This window comes from Hemitrygon akajei, chromosome 5, assembly GCF_048418815.1.
Source record: "Hemitrygon akajei chromosome 5, sHemAka1.3, whole genome shotgun sequence".
NCBI classification, from domain to species: Eukaryota; Metazoa; Chordata; class Chondrichthyes; order Myliobatiformes; family Dasyatidae; genus Hemitrygon; species Hemitrygon akajei.
This window is the reverse complement of record NC_133128.1, coordinates 114,744,129-114,760,446: the sequence shown is the minus strand read 5'-3', so window position 1 is coordinate 114,760,446 and position 16,318 is coordinate 114,744,129. Positions and strand designations below refer to the sequence as shown.

The 16,318-nt window shown below is 45.8% G+C and overlaps 2 protein-coding genes across 8 annotated transcripts in view; one reads left to right on the top strand and one right to left on the bottom strand.

Moving 5' to 3' along the window:
* stk11ip (serine/threonine kinase 11 interacting protein) overlaps positions 1-1,138 on the bottom strand; it is a 141,325-nt gene extending 140,187 nt beyond the window's left edge. For 2 of the 3 annotated variants that reach the window (XM_073046240.1, XM_073046239.1), the window contains exon 1: positions 907-1,137. The gene's annotated coding sequence lies outside the window, so the exon portion shown is untranslated. Of the gene's footprint in view, positions 1-906 lie in introns of all 3 variants that reach the window. The other variant, XM_073046236.1, reaches the window with a different exon arrangement.
* Positions 1,139-5,027: 3,889 nt separating this feature from the next.
* LOC140728069 (anion exchange protein 3-like) overlaps positions 5,028-16,318 on the top strand; it is a 222,127-nt gene continuing 210,836 nt past the window's right edge. For all 5 annotated transcript variants that reach the window (XM_073046232.1, XM_073046233.1, XM_073046228.1 and 2 more), the window contains exon 1: positions 5,028-5,536. The gene's annotated coding sequence lies outside the window, so the exon portion shown is untranslated. The remainder of the gene's footprint in view (positions 5,537-16,318) is intronic.

The window sequence follows — 16,318 nt, the reverse complement described above, 5'->3', positions numbered from 1 at the left end:
TAGCAAACTATAATAAATTGTGTCATTCTTGGCACAGTATCAAAGCTTCACACCTTACCCAGACTTCCCAATTGATACCACTTTGCAAACATCTTCCAGCAGATGTAATTTGAAGAACGGCACCTTTGAAAGAAACTGAGCCCTCAATGAAGGATTAGAATTTCAGAATGACACAGCAGAGACAGTACTGACCAATTAACCCAAATTCCTTGCTTCTTTGCCAAGGATTTTTGCATTTCCTCTTTAGAAATTAATCAAATCTCAGCACCAGCTTTCAAACTGCACATACAACTGATCGACTTGCTTATCAGGTGCAAGACAAGCCATGAACGACTGGCATACGTATGCTCGTTGATTCATGAGATACTATCACGGATCCCGGTTTTATGATGACCCTACGCATATGACTGAAAGTAGAAACACATACGACGCTGATCCTCCCACCCTGGGTAACTTCCTCTCCCTTGACCCATTTCACAAGGTTACCACCACTCCACCAACCTCCACTACACCAGTCAGCTGTTCCCTCGCCCCCAATCACTTCCTGAGGCAGCCTGACCTCTCCTCCCCTGTGGCCCCCTGGTCACTTGCCTCTTTCGTCCCACCCCAGGTTGCCTGCCCTCAGCTCCCCTTGCCCCGGGTTACCTACACGACCCTACTCTGTTGCCCAGGTTACCCCTCAACCCCCTTCCTGCCCGTCCCCACTTTACATGTTGCCCCATTGCCCCAAGTCGCCTGACCTCCCCTTCACCCTATTGACCGGATTATCTGAGTCTTCCCCCGTTATCCCCTGGTCACCTGCCTTTCACACCCTGAGTTGACTGAGCTCCACTTCACTCCACCCTCCTCTAACCCCAGTTTATCTGCCCTCTCCCCACCACTTTGCCCAGAGTCCCCTCGGATTACCTGCTCACCGCCACTGCCACCGCTTCCATTCCTCGGCGTCACTTCCCTAAACAAGCCGAGGTCACGACCCCGTGACGTCAGCTCATCTCACCGCCCCGTCCATTGATGCATCAAGTATAAGCCGGACCGAACGGCGTCCCCGTCATGATCTACGTTTCCGACTTCACGCCTCCTGTACTTTGCCCACAATATGGCCCTCTGAAATATAGGTAGTCTTCAATTTGCCCCGATCCTCATAAACCGACAAGAGTGGCCCCAAGTCTCCTCTCCCACTCAGGTTGGTCTTCCGCTGCAGCGCCACCCGTGACCGGGATGACTCATCACTCAACACCGCGCAATGCCCTGCCCACTGCGAGGCCATTTAGCCCATCGAGCTGCTCCACCATTCGAATAAAGTTACTTATCGCCAGCAACAGTCCCATCAAAAACCGAGTTGGAGGTCTTGCAGGACTAAGCTTCCAGAACTGCTTCTATAATAGGCAGTGAGTAAACCAGAACGAAGGATATGCTTACTTGCACTCAACTTCAGAAATCTATCAAGCGGCATTTTGTTACCAATAGCTGACCCATCATTGTCCGTTTTGCCCGAACCACTCATTTCCAGACCTCATCACAGCCTTCGTTCAAACAGGGACCCATGAGCTAAATTCTAGAAACACTGTGTGGGTCTTCACCTTCTGTAGCATCAAGTAGTCTGGTGTATATAAAGACAAGTTAATAATGTTGTTAAGAAGGCTTATGGTGTATTGGTCTTCATAGGTCGGAATATTGAGTTCAGGAGTTGTGAGGTAATGTTGAAGATCTATAAAGCTCTGGTTAGAGCACACTTTGAATTTTGTCTTCAGTTCTGTTCACCTCATTACAGGAAGGATGTGGAAGCTTCAGAGGGGGTGCAGAGGAGATTTACCAGGATGCTGCCTGGATCCGAGAGCATGTCTTTTGAAGAACAGTCGAGTGAGCTAGGGCTTTTCTCTTTGGAGTGAAGGAGGATGAGAGATGACTTGACAGAGATATACAAGATGATAAGAGGTATAGATAGATTGGACTGCCAGAGACTTTTTTCCCAGGGCAGAAATGGCATGCATGCAGAACTGTGCAGAGGTGCCCAAGACTTTTGCACCAGTACTGTAGTAATTTTATGTATTGCTCTAAACAGCTGCCACAAAAAAAATCTCATGACATACATGAATGATGATAAACCTGATCTCTACTGTGGACTGAGAGTGAGGAAGGGACAGGGGAGGGGAATCATGGTTGGGAAAAAGAGGAGAGAGAGCGAGAAGCACAAGAGAGATATTCTGTAATGATAAATAAACCAATTGTTTGGAATCAGTTGACCTTGCCTGGTGTCTCAGGCTTGGTTTTGTCTGTGTCCACACCTGCGCCGGCACTCCTCCTCTGCCAGCTGTCCCACAGCGCTCCACTCTCGCCATTCCCAACAATCTTTGCTCCCACCAGATTTACAAACTCGCTCTCCGTTCCACCTTGACAAGTACAGTACTGTGCAAAAGTCATAGGCACCCTCGCTATGAATATGTGCCTAAAACTGTTCCACAGTACTGTACTGAGGGGACATAATTTTAAGGTGACTGAAGGAAAGTATAGGAGGGCTGTTGCTTTTTAAACAGAGATTGATGGGTGTGTGGTAGGCACTGCCAGGGGTGGTGGTGGAGGAGGTGGATTCATTAGGAACATACAAGAAACTCTTCGACAAGTGAATGGTAGAAAAACGGGGGGGCTATGCCATCCTGTGGATAGTGTGGAACTTCTTGAGATCTGGTCGATTTGGAACCGGGAGTCTGCAGATCTGAGCCAGGGACTGGAGATTGGAGGGCTAATGTCTATGGTTCAGTGAGTCCGGGGCCAGGGACTGTAGGTAGGAGGCCCCGAGGCAGTCTGTCTTATGGTTGGAGGCTGTCTTTGTGTGTGAGTTGCTGGTGGGGGAGGGGGCAGCCCGCGGGGAAAGAGGCTTGTACTGTTTCTGTTGTGTTGTTCTGCTGAGTATTGTGGATGAGCTGTGTTGGCACCAGAATGTGTGGTGATGCTTGCAGGCTGTCCCCAGCACACCCTCGGGTTATGTTGATTGATACTGTGCGTTTCAATTTACCTGAACCTGACTCTGAACTCTGCGATGGCCCGAATTTCAAAGGAGAGATGGTAGATTTCTGTTAGATAAGGTGAAAGTGATTAAGACATGTTTTTTTATTCAGCCAGAGCCTTTGCACAATGAGGTAGGGTTCCATTACACTCTTGACATACCGATACCAGAGACTGCAGATGCTGTAAACCTGGAGCTGGTCAGGTCCACCGAGTATCTCCAGCCCCTTTGTGTGTTGGTACACTCTTGACGTGTACCTTGTAAATGGAGAGACAGAAACGGGGTGGGTGGTTGTTTCTCGCTAGTTGGAGATTGTTATTGCTCTTCTACAGTGTGAGTGTTACCTGTCACTTATCAGCCCATGCCTGAGTGTAGTCTTGGTCTTGCTGTGTACAAGTATCAAATGCTTCATTCTACTGAGGTCTCTGCGTGGAACACGTGCTACACCTGCCCCTACGTCTCTCCCCTCACCATCATTCAGGGCCCCAAACAGTCATTCCAGGTGAGGAATACATACAGCGATTCTACCAGAGTCATCTACTGAATCCACTGTTCCTGGTGGCCTCCTTTACATCGGTGAGACCTGACGTAGGTCGGGAGAGCCTTTGCTCCATCTGCAACAGGGAGGATCTCCCAGTGACCAACCATTGTAATTCCACATCCCATTCCCATTCTGACATGTCAGTCCATGGCCTCCTCTACTGTCGTGATGAGGTCACTTTCAAGTTAGAGAAGCAACACCTCATATTCCGTCTGGATGTCCTCCAACCTGACAGCATGAACATCTAGTTCTCCAGCTTCTGGTAATTTCTTACCTTCTCTCTTTCCCGATTTCCCATTCTGGCTCCTCTCTTACCCTTTCTCTTCTCCTCATCTGTCTATCACCTCCTTCTGGTGGCCTTCCTCCCACAGTCCACTCTCCTGTCCTATCAGATTCCTCCTTCTTCAGCCCTTTACCTCCTTCGCCTATCATCTCCCAGCTTCTCACATCATCCCCTCCCCCAGCCAGCCACCTTCCCCCTCACCTGGTCTCACCTTCCAGCTTGTACTCCTTCCCCTCCCCTACCTTCTCATTCTGACCAAGCTTCACTGTCGCAACCAGGGCAGGATTATTTTTCAGAGAGATCTGACGATTCCCTCACTTTCCATATTTTCAGAGATCCCTTCTTCCCGCCCATGCCCCACAGATGAGTCACTTCACCATCAGATTCAGAACCAGGTTTATTACCACCAATATATGCTGTGAAATTGGTTGTTTTGTTGCAGCACTACAGTGCAAGACATAAAAATTACTATAAGTTACAGGGAGAAATATATTAAAAAATTAAATAGTGCAGAAAGACAGCAAAATAGTGAGCAACAACACACAAAACGCTGAAGGAACAGCAAGTCAGGCAGCATCTATGGAGGGGAATAAACTATAAATGTTTCAGGCCAAGGCCCTTCATCACGACTGGAAAGGAAGGGGAAAGTGGGCATGTGGAGAAGGGACTATAGAGTTAGAAGCTGGGAGGTGAGAGCTGAGACCAGGTGAGGGGGAAGATGGGCACCTGGAGAAGGGGCTATAGAGTTAAAGCTGGGAGGGGACAGGTGGAAGAATTAAAGGGCTGAAGAAGAAGGAATCTACTGGAATAGGACAGTTGGAGAAATAGGAGAAATGGAATGAGGAGGGGCACCAGAGGGAGGTGAAAGACATGGGAGAAGAGAAGGGGTAAGAGGGGAGCCAGAATGGAGAATGGAAAAAGAGAGAAGGGTGGGGGTGGGGGGAGAAATTACCGGAAGTCAGGGAAATCAAAGTTCACGCCAGCAGGTTGGAGGCTACCCAGACTGAATATGAGGCGTTGTTCCTCCAACCTGAGTTTGGCCACACTGTGACAGTTGAGGAGGCGATGGACAGACATGTTGTTATGGGAATGAAAAGACTCTAACTTCCCTAATCTAATCAATTTCTCTAACTTCTGGTTATTTCTTCCTCTTCCATCCTTGTTCCTTCAACTCCCCCCACCCTTTACGTTCTTATTCTGGCTTCTGCCCTCTTCCCTTCCAGCCCTGAAGAAGGGTTGCAGACTGAAACGTTAACTGTTCGTCCCGCTTCACAGATGCTGCCTGAAGTGATCAGTTCCTCCAGCAGGTTGTGAGTGTACTCAAGGTTTTCAACGTCTGCAGAATCTCTTGTGTTTAGCTAAACAGTGAGGTAGTGTTCATGGGTTCATGGACCGTTCAGAAGTCTGATGGTGGGGGGTAGGAGCTGCTCCAAAAACTTGTCACAATGACTGCCTTTGCGTGGTTTGATGTCAGATCTTGTTTGACTCCGGCCTCGTATCACGAGATGCTAACGATGCTTCTTAAATGCTTGCTGCTGTTGTCGTAGTACACTGCCTGGCTGAGTCTGTGGGTTCTTAATTGCCAGGGAATGATGATGTCATGTGGATTGGTTCCGAGCGGAATATAAATCGAGCTGAGCAAGATCCAGCCTCCCTTCACTGAGGTGGAGACTCCTTGCACAGCCTCTTGGAAGCAGTCACTGGACAGGTACGTGACAGCAAACTCCTTAAATGCAAAAATAAGCAGCGGAAAACCAGCCCCTTCAGATTCTGAAGAGAGGTTATCCTTTGAACCGTCTCTCTTTTTGCTTTCTTTGTGTGGCTGATTGATGAGGGTGGGTCCTGGAGGGAGGGCCAGATGGTTCAGCCCAAGGGCAGGGCAGAATGTTTTTGAGTTGTGCTGGTCTGGAATTCGGGGGGTTCCGGGCTGGAACGATGCAGGCAAATTGACGAGAAACTTGACGGGCTGTGGGGAGGGAGCAGGGAGTGTGGGGACCAACAGGCCAAGGTCTGTGCTGTATCATCCTGTAGTTGGTAGGGGTGTGTGTGTGTTTGTATCTACAGTAGATCTGTGTGTATCAGTGCATATGTCTGCATATTTGTGTGCCTCTGTGTGTGTATGTGTGTATATGCTTATGTGTTTCTGCATATTTTGGGTGTACACGCAGATATGTGTACATGTGTGCATGCGTGTGTGTGTGTGTGTGTGTGTGTGTGTGTGTGTGTGTGTGTGTATGTGTGTGTGTGTGTGTGTGCGCGCGCGCGCGTGCTTACTTATGTCTGCATATCTTTGAGTGTATCTATTTGTACATGTCTGTATCTATGTGTGTCTTTGTGTGTGTTGTGTGTTTCAGTTGTGTATTTTGTATATGTGTGCAAATTAAATAAAATGTGTGTTGTGTGCATGTCTGTCTGTAGTGTGAACTTAGTATGTGTGTTTGTATATTGTTTGTGTTGCTTGTGGTCTATGTGTGTTTACTGAGATCATGCTGAAAACACTTTAAGATGACCTTGACTGCACAGGGAGTGGAAAGGTTTAAAGAGATATGAACTAAATGAAAGCAAAAGGACTAGCTTGGTCGGCATCGACAAGATGGGCTGAAGGGCCTATTTCTGTGCAGTGCAGTATAACTCTTTGCCTAGAACATAGAACATAGAACAGTACAGCTTAGTACAGGCCCTTTGGCCCATGATGTTGTGCCAACCTTTTAACCTATTCCAAGATCAATCTAACCCTTCCCTCCCACACAGTACTTAATTTTTCTATCATCCATGTACCCATCTAAGAGTTTCCTCGATGCCCCTAATGTATCTGCCTTTACCACCACCCCCGCCAGAGTGTTCCATGATTCCACCAATCTCTGATTAAAAATACCTACCTCTGACTTTCCTCCAATCACCTTAAAATTATGACCGCCTCATATTAACCACCTTCACCCAAGGAAAAACTGCCTGGCTGTTCACTCAATCTATGCCTCTTATCATCTTGTACGTCTCTATAAGATGTCTATGGCTCTATGATACCACCAGATTCAGGAACAGTTATTACCCTACAACCATCAGTCTCCTGAACCAGTGTGGGTAACTTCACTCACCACAACTTTGAACTGATTCTATAACCTACAGATGCAATTTCAAGGACTTTACAACTTGTGTTCTCAATTTTTTTTATTATTTGTACAATTTGTCTTCTTTTGTACATTGGTTGTTTCCCTGTCTTTGTTATAAATTATATAGTATTTCTTAATTTTCCTGTAAATGCCTGCAAGCAGATGAGTCTCAAGGTGACATACGTTCGGTGGCGTCCTGTACCTAATAAAGTAGCCACTAAGTGTATGTTCATGGTCTTCTGCTGCTGTAGTCCATCCACTGTAAGGCTCAATGTCTCGTGCAACCAAAGATGCTCTTCTGTGCACCACTGTTGTGTGTGAGGCCTCTGTTCACCAGAGCTGACCGTGGATGTTGCTTACTAGCTGTCCGGATACGCAATCCTGGCAGTACAATATGGAGAGCAAGCTGTAGCCAATGTAGCAGACTCCTCCTCTCTAGACATCTGATGAACCCAAAGGAACGGCAGAGACCAATACAGTTTGGTACCAGCAGTGTCACAGTGGTTGCCAGTAAGTGTTGAATTCGACATAGGACTGCCTTAGCGACCCTAGCTCAGATTTTTCCCTTGGTGTTTACTCCCGAAACCTTCCCCATGAATGAGTATAGCATTTCCTTCTCCTAGATGAGCTGCCAACAACAGATGATGAGCCCTATTCATCCGAAGCAACTGGTTTTAAGATGCCAGTCAGTAGAAATGGTTCTGCCAGGACTAATAGCTAAGCCACACGTGAAGGCCAGGAGCTGGACTTGGTTGTCAGAGGCTACTTGAGGCACATGCCATTAGGAGCATCTAATAGATAGTGGGAGCCTATCCCAATTACCACCCCTGGCTATAACAATGTTTAAACTACCACCGCTGTAACGTGCGGTCAATTGAGTTTCTGTCGCCTTCCTGTCAGCTTGATCTAGCCTGGCCATCCTCCTCTGACCGCTCTCATTAACGAGGCATTTCCGCCCACAGAACTGCTGCTCACTGGATGTTCTTTTTTCTGAAGCATCCTCTGTAAACTCTGAAGACTGTTGTGCATGAAAATCCCAGGAGATCAGCAGTTTCTGAGATCCTCAAACCACCCCGTCTGGCACCAGCAATCATTCCACAGTCAAAGTCACTTAGATCACATTTCTTCCCCATTCTGATGTTTGGTCTGAACAGCAATTGAATGTCTTGACCATGTCTGCATGTTTTTATGCATTGAGTTGCTACCAAATGATTGGCTGGTTAGATATTTGCTTTAATGAGTAGGTGTACAGGTGTACCTAATAAAGTGGCCATGGTGTGCATATGTAGTTTAATAATAAATTTAATTTGACTTTGACTTTAGATTTTGTTAAGTGGAACCAGGAGAGGGGGGGGAATGATGGCAGATGGGATCATTTTGTGGAGAGAATGGAATGGAACTGGGTGACTAAGGGCTCACGGCAGCAGGTAGAGGGATTAAGGGGTCCTGGTTGGGAAACCCTGGGTATATTAGTAGGAGAGAGAAAGGAACACAGGGGGTGTGTTCATCCCTGAAGCTGGAAAATTCAGAATTCATACCACTGGGCAGTAGATACTCAGGGGAATATGAGATGAGATGAGTTTTATTCCTGTGTTTCTAATCCTGGCTGACACTACAGGTGGGGTGATGAGTGAGTGCGGGAGCGTAAGAGGCTCCACTCCATTCTTTAGACAGAATAATATCAGCATAGCACACTGAAACAGGCCTTTCAGCTCAACTGCTCCGGATGTCCCATCCAAGGTAAAGATAAAGATGAGCTTTGTTTGTCATGTGTACATCAAATCTTTGAAACTTAGTGAAATGCGTCATTTGAGACAACAGCCTACGCAGTTCAAGGATGTGCTGAGGGCAGCCTGCAAGTGTTGTCATGCTTCCAGTGTTAACATGTCCACAACTGACCCTAACCCATACATCGTTGGAAAGTGGGAGGAAACCCACAGGGAAACAAACAGAGGCCTTAAAGGCAGTGGTGGGAATTGAACCCCTGATTTTCCGATCACTGGTGCTGTAAAGCACAATGCTACTCTCTCGCATGAAGTTGTTCAAAGTTGAACTCAAAGATGTTCTTCATTTGCCCTTGGCCTTGGCCTGGCTGTGGAGAGGGACGAGGATGGACGGGTCGATGTGAGAAAGGGAAGCGGCGTAGAAAGGACATGCAGCTGGGAGCTCAGAGTTGCCGTTGTGAACCGAGGGAGGGTCTCTGCAAAATTGCACCTATTCTGAGCTTGGTCAGCTGGTTCCAGTAGTGGGAAAGCCCAGGACTTACAGTATATTTAGAGTTATAGAGTCATACAGCACAGAAACAGGTCTTTCGACCCAAATGGACCATGCCTACCAAGATTCCCATCTAGGTGCCTGCTGAAGGGTCTCAACCCGAAACGTCGACTGTACTCTTTTCCATAGATGCTGCCTGTCCTGCTGAGTTCCAGCATTTTGTGCGTGTTGCTTCCCATCGAAGATGATCCCATTTGCCATGTTTGAACCGTATCCCTCTAAACCTTTCCAATCCATGCACCTGTCCGAGTATCATCTACATGCTGTTATTGTTCCACTTTCTCTGATAGCTCAGTGTGATGGAGTTGTCTTTCAGGTCACAAACCTTTTCACCTAAACCCACTTCCTCTAGTTCTTGATACCCCAACCTTGGGTAAAGACTGTGTGTATTTATCCTATCTGTGCCCCTCATGATTTTATGCTCCTCGATAAGATCACCCCTCATTCTCCTCTGCTCCAAAGAAAAACTCCCATCCTGTTCAACCTCTCATCGTAACTCAGTCCCTTGAGAGCCAGCAAATTCCTCATAAATCCCCACTGCACTCTTTCCAGCATAATGTCATCGTTCCTGTACATAGTAACTGAAACTGAACACAATATTCTGGATGCAACCTCACCAATGTCTTTTGTACTCAATGGCCTGACTGATGGTGACCAGAATACCGAGAGCCTTGCCGGGAATCTGTGGGTGGAGGTCTTCACCTTATCTGCCATCCTTGTCCTTTTTGGTGGGAGAGCATGGTATCAGAAGGGCTGAAGGGTAACCCCCTCGGCAGTAATTGCGGCCTCACAAAATGCATTGGTGATGCTGTACCACAGGAACAATGATAGTTTGTTCATCATCATATTGCTAATGTACAGAAACTTGCAGTACACAATATCATTCTTGATTCCTCTGTTATAATCTGGTGGGGGAACAGAGGGATCTTGAGGTCCCATGTCTATAGATTTCTCAAAGTTGCCGTGCAAGTTGATAGGGTGGTTAAAAAGATGCATGGCGTGCTGGCCTTCATTAGTCGGGGGATTGAGTTCTGGAGCCGCAAGGTAATATTGCAGCTCTATAAAACCCTCATTGGACCACACTTGGAGTATTGTGTTTGGTTCTGGGATTATAGGAAGGATGTGTAATCTTTAGGGAGAATGCAGAGGAGATTTACTACGACGCTGCCTGGATTAGATTGGAATACATGTCTTATGAAGAAAGGTTGAGCAAGCTAGGGCTTTTCTCTTTGGAGCGAAGGAGAATGAGACATGACTTAATACAGGTGCGTAAGATGATAAGTGGCATAGATAGAGTGGATATCTATGAGTGGATATCTATATCTAGAGTGGATAGCCACAGATATGTGGAAGTGGCTAATATGTGAGGACGTAATTTTAAGGTGATTGAAGGAAAGTATGGGGGGGATGCTAGGTACACAAAATGCCGAAGGAACTCAGCAGGGTAGGCAGCATCTATGACAAAGAGTACAGCCGACATTGCTTTTTGCCATAGATGCTGCCTCACCTGCTGAGTTCCTCCGGCATTTTGAGTGAGTTGCTCGGATTTCCAGCATCTGCAGATTTTACATTGTTTGTTGGGGGGAATGCTAGATATAAGTTTTTACATGAAGAGTGGTAGATGTGTGGAATCACTGCCTGGGTTGCTGGTAGAGGCAGATACGGTACTTTTGGGGCATTTAAGAAATTTTTGCATAGGCACATGGATGAATGAAAAATGGAGTGTGATGGGGGAGAGAAGGGTTAGATTGATCTTGGAGTAGGTTAAAAGGCTGGCACAACATTGTTGGCCAAGGGGCCGTACTTTGCTGTAGTGTTCTATGTTCTGTATCATAGAAGAGGTTCATATGCTCCCAAGTTGTCCAGTGTGCCAATTCTTGTATTGTTATGCACTGTTATCTCTATATGTCAGTGAGGCCGTTGGATGAGAGTGTCACATGAACCTACTTTATGCCATATAAAAATTTCACGGATAATCTGGGACACTTGACGACTCAGTTTGAAATGATTCTTCTGGTAAGATGGCAATGCACGCAGACACTGCAATCTTTCAGGTCCAACCAAAGGTGTTATTGGCTTTTTTATGGTTGCAAGACACTGCGGAATATTAAGTACTGCAGGTTTGCTCCACTAGTGAGTTCCCCGATAGTGGAGGAGCTGGACTGGACCGTGTGGCTGCCTGCAGTAGGAAGGTGTTGGAGCCAGTGTGCAAAGGCGGTGCACGGACTAACAGTCAGTGATGGCCTTGGACGTTTTTCTTGTGATCATAAGACCCTGTCGGACGTTGGTAATGCGGAAAGGTGTAAGTCTGGTTCACCGGTTCATTGGCGAGACCAGTGCCAGGGGAGCTGGGTGGTCTCGTTAGTAATGTGGACTAGGCCTCACGCCGCAGGCTCGCCTGTTGCAGCCGTCCAGGAGAGGAAATGCCGGAGGCAGTGTGGTGCAGCACTCATGCTGGTTTTGGGGGTGGCCCTTCCCTCCCATCAGTGCTGCCTCCAGTATTGGCTCAGTGGAAGACAAGCTCGATTGGATTCATTCGTGGGCTTGTCCTTGCCTGCAATATCCATGCACTATCAATCTACAGAACATGGATTTTCACTCAGGACGTGGGCTATACTATCAATTTTCTGCTACTGTATCTTATAAGTGTTATATGTGCTCTGTACTGTGTGTGACTGTTGATACTTTGTTTTGCACTTTGGCCCCGGAGGAATGAATTCATGGCTATTCATGTATGGTTGAATGACAATTAAACTTGAACTTATAAATAAACTATTTAAGTGTGTAGAAATACTTGAATAATCTGCTATACCAAATCTGGATGGCTTGGGATCTGACACAACTGGGGTGTTTTTATTTATTTCTAAAGTAGACTTTATTCATGATAAAATATACACTCAGTGCCCGCTTTATTAGGTACACCTGCTTGTTAATGCAAATATCTACTCAGCCAATCATGTGGCAGCAACTCAATGCAGAAAAGCATGCAGATGTACTGTAGTCAAGAGGTTCAGTCGTTGGGGAAGAAATGTGACCTAAGTGACTTTGTTGGTGCCAGGCAGAGTGGTTTGACTATCTCAGAAACTCCTGGGATTTTCACACACAACAGTGTCCAGAGTTTGCAGAGAATGTTGCAAAAAACAGCAAAAAAAAAATACAATGAGTTGCAGTTCTGTGGGTGAAAACACTTTGTCAATGAGAGAGGTCAGAGGAGAATGGCCACACTGGTTCAAGCTGACAGGAAGGCACCAGTAACTCAAATAAACATATGTTCCAACAGTAGCATGCAGAAGAGCATCTCTGAACGCATAATATGTTGAACCTTGAAGTAGATAGCCTGCAGCAGCAGAAGACCACGAACATACCCTCAGTGGCCACTTTATTAGCAACAGGAGATGCCTAGCCACTGAGTGAATATACAGAATAGGAAAAGAACAGTGCAAAAAGCTTTGCACCCTAAGTGTAAATTACACTATGTGGTGTAAACTTTAAAGAGATAAGAAAAACACAAACAAACATAGCACAATTGCCATAACAAACTGGACCAGCAAATTTACGGATGACACCAGGATTGTGTGTGTAGTGGACAGCGAGGAAGGCTATCAAAGCTTGATATGGACCAGCTGGAAAAATAAGCTGAAAAATGGCAGCTGGAACTTAATGCAGACTAGTGTGCGGTGTTGCACTTTGGGAGAACTAACCAGGGTAAGACATACAGTGCACCGTCAGCAGGCGGGAAACCAAGAAGTACGTTAGGACAGATAGACCTGGGGATGCAGATCCATAATTGCTAGAAAGTGGCGTCACAAGTAGATAAGGTTGTAACGATAGTTTTTGACACATTGGCCTTCATAAATCCAAGTATTTAGTTGAGATACCACTGTATGCTGAAGTTGCAAAAGATGCTGGTATTTGGAGCATTATGTGTAGTTATGGTCACCTACCTACCGGAGAGATATCAATAAAATTCAAAGAGTACAGAGAAGATTTACAGGATGTTGCCAGGACTTGAGGACCTGCATTATAGGGAAAGGTTGAATAGGACTTTTTCCTTGGAGCATAGGAGAAGGAGGGGAGTTTTGATAGAGAAGTACAAAATTCTGATGGGTGCAGATTTAAGAGACGTAAATGGATGGCTATGATCTAAGTGTTGGTTGATAGACAAGGTGGGCTAAAGGGCTTTGTTCTGTGTTGTAGCACTCTGTGACTCTAATGTGGTCTCTGGGGTGGTTCATAAGAACATGGGAAATAGGAGCAGGAGTAGGCCATCTGGCCTGTCAGTAAGATCATGGCTGATCTGGCCATGGCCTCATCTCCACCTACCTGCCTTTTCCCCATAACCTTTAATTCTAATATGCAAAAATCTGTCCAATCTTGTCTTAAGTATATTTACTGAGATAGCCTCCACTGCTTCACTGGGCAGAGAATTCCACAGATTCACCACTCTCTGGGAAAAGCAGTTCCTCCTCATCTCCGTCCTAAATCTACTCCCCCGAATCTTGAGGCTATGGCCCCTAGTTCTAGTCTCACCTACCAGTGGAAACAACTTTCCTGTCTCTATCTTATCCACTCCTTTCATAATTTTATATGTTTCTATAAGATCTCCTCTCATTCTTCTGAATTTCAGCGAGTACAGTCCCAGGCGAATCAATGTCTCCTCATAGACTAACCCCCTCATCTCTGGAATCAACCTGGTGAACCTCCTCTGCACCAGCTCCAAACCCAGTATATCCTTCCTCAAGTAAGGAGACCAGAAATGCACACAGTATTCCAGGTGTGACCTCACCAGTACCTTGTACAGTTGCAGCATGACCTCCCTGCTTTTAAATTGAATCCCTCTAGCAATGAAAGCCAACCTTCCATTTGCCTTCTTGATAGCCTGATGCACCTGCAAACCAACCTTTTGTGATTCATGCACAAGCTCTCCCAAGTCCCTCTACACAGCAGCATGCTGCAATCTTTTACCATTTAAATAATAATCTGATCTTCCATTTTTCCTTCCAAAGTGGATGGCCTTGCATTTACCAGCATTGTACTCCATCTGCCAGACCCTTGCCCACTCACTTAAACTATCCATATCTCTCTGCAGACTCTCCATATCTTCTGCACAATCTGCTTTACCACTCAATTTAGTATCATTAGCAAGCTTAGATACACTACACTTGGTCCCCTCTTCCAGATCATTAATGTACTGTATATCGTGAACAGTTGCACACCGACCCCTGCGCACACCGCTCACCACTGATTGCCAGAGTAACACCCATATATCCCAACTCTCCACTTGTTATTAGGTAACCAATCCTCTATCCATGCTAATACATCACTCCCAACTGTGTGCATCTTTATAATATGGATGTCTTTTATGTGGAACCTTATTGAAACGCCTTCTGAAAATCCAAGTAAATAATGTCCAACTGTTCCCCTCTATGCACTGTGCATGTTATATCCTCAAAGAACTCCAGTTAGTTTGTCAAACAGGACCTGCCTTTGCTGAATTCATGCTGTGTCTGGCTGATGGATCCATTTCTTTCCAGATGTCTCGCTACTTCTTCTTTAATGATAGCTTCAAGCATTTTCCCAACTACAGATGTTAAACTAACTAGTCTTTAGTTACCTGCCTTTTGCCTACATCCTTTTTTGAACAGTGGTCTGACATTCGCTGTCTTACAATCTGCCGGGACCTGTCCAGAGTCCAGAGAATTTTGGTAAATTATCACAAAAGCCTCTACTATAACCTCTGCCATTTCTTTCAGTGCCCTGGGATGCATTCCATCAGCACCAGGGGGTTTGTCTATCTTCAGGCCCACAAGTTTGCTCAGCACTACCTCTTTAGTGATAGCTTTTGTATGGAGGTCCTCACCTCCCATCGTATCCACAACGTCTCTCTTTGTCATGCTAGACGTGTCCTCCACCATAAAGACTGACACAAAGTAGTAATTCAAAGCCTCTGCTATTTCCTCATTACCCAGTATCAATTCCCCCTTCCCGTCCTCCAAGCGACTCACATTCACTTTAGCTACCCTTTTCCACTTTATATAGTTATAGAAACTTTTACTATCTGTTTTTGTATTTTGTGCTAGTTTATTTTCATAATCTATCTTCCCTTTCTTTATTGCTCACTTAGTGGTTCTTTGTTGCTTTTTAAAGTTTTCCCAATCTTCCAGTTTCCCTCTACTCTTGGCGACTTAGTATGCACAAGCTTTTAGTTTGATGCCTTCTTTTATTTTCTGTTATCCATGGCTGGCTCTCCCCACCCTTACTGTCCTTGCTTTTAACTGGAATATACTTTTGTTGTGCATCATGAAAAATCTCTTTGAAAGTCTTTCATTGTTCCTCAACCTTTCCCCCATATAGCCTGTGTTCCCAGTCTACAGTTAATTTTACCTGTCTCATTGCACAGGACCAGATCCAAGATAACACGTTCCCTTGTAGGTTCAGTAACATGCTGTTCAAGAAAACCATCATGGATGCATTCTATGAAGTCCTCCTCAAGACTGCCTCAACCAACTTGATTCACCCAATTTATGTGCAAGTTAAAGTCCCCCACAATAACTGCTGTTCCGTTCCTACATGCCTCAGATATTTCTCTGTTTATTGCCTGGCCACTGAAATGTTGTTATTCAATGGCCGGTAGTGAGTTTTTTTCCCTTTACTATTCCCAGTCTCTACCTAGATGGATTCAACATTCTGCTTCTTAGATCTTATGTAGTCTCACTATCACCCTATTTTCATCTTTAATTAAGAACACTACCTCACCCCCCTATACCTTCCTGCCTATTCTACCCCATATTACTTGATACCCTTGGATATTTAATTTCCAATCCTGTCCACCCTGCAACCACATCTCTGTAATGGCCACTAAATCATACACCCTTGTACTGATTTGTACCACAGGGCCACTGATCTCGTTTCGAATACTATGGGCATTCACCCTTCCATTGTTTGAGGAGCTTACCCACATGACTCAGTCCCTCCATGTGTGGTAGTGGATGGAGTCCAGACTGTGCTCCCTCCCCACAAAGGCTTTCCATTGGCAACATCAAGCTTCATTGCATCCCTCAGCACGTCCTCCTGCAGCCTGGAATGTGCCAATCGCTATCATTCCC